Genomic DNA, 3,180 nt, shown 5'->3' on the forward strand with positions numbered 1-3,180 from the left:
TAGAGATTTACCTCTTAATTATACTTGCGGTAGGACAGATGAACTCCCCCTGGAACTTAAGCTTTGGTTTACAGTTTTCAAATCCCAGGAGTGAGGAGAAGCTATCTTTATGTAAAAATAATCGGACTTTTTTTAAGAGCCTCGTATGGCAAGATGAAGAGAGAAGAAAGCTGACAGGATTTAGTGTGACATCAGTGAATCTCAAAGGGACTCCACACCACAGAGAATGCTGCTCCGGATGTGCACTGCTTTTATGGAGGTGACAGGCCTGGCCTGGCAGGTACTAGGAACACCCAGGACAGACTAGAAATGTCTCAAACTACTAACAGGTACCACACAAGATATGAAAGCATCTGTCTGGAAGCGGGTGGCTCCTCAAAACGGGCTTAGACCTGTTTGAAGTTCCTGTTTCTTTAACAGGCCCATCCTCCTTCCTTGTGGAACATAGAATGTACAAACATTTTAAAAGCTAAATGGTTTTATTTTAGTCAGGAATAATATCTTGTTTCACTGATAGAAACCCAACTCAAACTAGCCGGAGCTTTTAAAAAGTGAGGGCATAGACTGCCTCCTGAAGCTTCAGGCACAGCTAAACCCAGGTGTCAGAGAGCGACAGGGGAACCCGTAGCTCTGTTTCTTTCCTCTGAACGGGCTCCAGTCTTTCCCACGTGGAACTCCAGAAGCATTAAACTTAACCAGTGGTCAACTTTAAACCCCGTGGAGCAAGAACCTCTCGGTTATGGGTTGAATGATGAATGATGTGTGCGTCCCTCTCTCTTCCCCCTGCCCCCCCCCCCACCCCAATATAGGTTGAAGTCCTAAGCCTCCGGACCTCAGAATTATCAACTTCTTTGCAAAGAGAGTCACTGCAGATGTAAGTAGTTAAGATGAGGTCATACTGGAACAGGCAGGGCCCCTAATTCAGTATGACTGGCATCTCTATAAAAAGGGGAAAGTTAGACAAACACACAGGGAAAAGGCCACATAAATAGTGAGCTTTACTGCCACAAGTCAAGGAACTCCCAGAAGTTAGGAGAGGGGCCTGGAACAGAACTTCCCTAGCACTTTCCAAGAGAACGTGGCCCTGCCGACACCTTGATTTTTGACATCTCGCCTCCAGGACCGAGAGATTATAAATCTCCGTGTGTAGTAGTCTGTTCTCACAGCAGCCTGGGAACCCCACACACCCTCCTTTCCAAAGCTTCCACTCGGAACTCGAGGTTCACGCCCAGTGCTTCCATTTGGGCCACATCCATCTCCGTGGCCAGGGGGATGGTGCCCACTCCCAGAGTTGGGGTTGGAGCCAGTCCTACCCTGTGTGTGTGTGCCAAAAGCGAGCAAAGGGCGGTTCTCCAAATAAAGGTCAAAGTGCTGCGGCCCACGAAGGGAGGCCGGCAGACACAAAAGATGTCTGCTAGCCATGAATTTATCTGGGAAAAATGAGGTTACTGCAGCTCAGATTGCTCTCTGCCCGAATAATCATCACGTCCTGCTCCACAGGCCTGACAGGCACCCACTCCTCAGTCTTGGACCGAACCGTTTCTGTGATGCCTTTCCCCAGCCCCTCCCATAGAATTCAGAATCACCCTCCTCCCGCCATGTGGCTCTTTGCGATCATAACATAGTAGCCTCTTTAGAGTGCTGATGATGTGTCTCCTGCCAGAGCTCCATGTGATTTAACTCATTTAACCCTGATATAACCCAACGAAGTAGATACTCTATTAGCCCGATTTACAGGAGAGGAAATTGAGGACCAGAGAGGTTAAGTAACTTTCCCAAGGCTAATTTCCTCAGCGAATAGGTGTTAAGTGCCAGAACTGAGATTTGAATCAAATCAATTTAGCCCCAGAGCCCATGTTTTATTTTTGTTGTTGTTGTTGTTTTTACCAGTTCATTATAATGTATCAAATAATTCATATTCTTTACTTCTGTCTCTTTCTATGACACAAGTGGTTCCCAAATATGGAACATGGATCGCTGGTGGAATTCACAATGATTTTAGATTTTTTATTTTTGAAATTGTTTTTTTAAATATATTTTTATTGTTGATAGTATTATAGATATCTCCCATTCTCCCCCTCCCTTCCCCCTTTTAGTCCCTACCCCCACCAAGTCTTCACCAGCCTATTGTCCATGTCCATGGATATGCATATAAGTATATAAGTTCTTTGGTTTATCTCTTCTTGTCCCCACAACCCCACATCTAGTTATGTCAGTCTGTTCTATGCCTCCATGTTTGGGTCTTATTTTGTTGGTCCATTTATTTTGTTCATTAGATTCTACAAATAAGTGAGATCATGTGATATTTATCTTTCTCAGATTGGTGATTTTTCAGTGGTTCTCAACCTTCCTAATGCCGCGACCCTTTAATACAGTTCCTCATGTTGTGGTGACCCCCAACCATAAAATTATTTTTGTTGCTACTTCATAACTATAATTTTGCTACTGTTATGAATCTTAATGTAAATATCTGATATGCAGGATGTATTTTCATTATTCGCGACCCCCAGGTTGAGAACCGCTGTTTTAGATTTTAAGATATATTAAAAAGCTATTGCCCTAGTTGGTTTGCTAAGTGGTTAGAGCATTGGCCCACTAACTGAAGGGTCTCAGGTTCGATTCAGGTCAAAGGCAGGTACTTAGGTTCCAGGCTTGATCCTTGGCCCTGGTTGGGGCACATGCAGAAGGCAACCAATTGACATGTCTCTCTCATATCAATGTTTCTCTCTCTCTGTCTCTTCCCCTCCCTTCCATTCTCTCTAAAAATCAATGGTAGAAATATTCTCAGATAAGAATTAACAAAAGAAGCTATTAGTAGTCCTAGGTTATATATTTGTTTTATGGGCATCTTCTCTTTCTGGCAACAGACACTCTTTTCACCCCAGAGGTACTATATACACTGTCCTTTTAAGTACATTGATTTCAGTAAAAGAAGCTGATTGAAGATATGATAAGAATATTCTAGTACACATAGCATGTAAATATGCAGAAAATCTTGACAGTAATATAGAAAAAAATGAAGCTTAAAACCCAGGAACTTACCTAGACTCTAAGCTCTGTGAGGAATATGGTGTGTCTGCTGAATTCTTAGTGGTAGTGACCAGGACAGTGACCAGCATATAGCAGACACTCATTAAACACTGGATGCATCATTTTGTATTGATTTGGTTTATGCCCACA

Source organism: Myotis davidii, unplaced genomic scaffold (assembly GCF_000327345.1).
Source record: "Myotis davidii unplaced genomic scaffold, ASM32734v1 scaffold27, whole genome shotgun sequence".
NCBI classification, from domain to species: Eukaryota; Metazoa; Chordata; class Mammalia; order Chiroptera; family Vespertilionidae; genus Myotis; species Myotis davidii.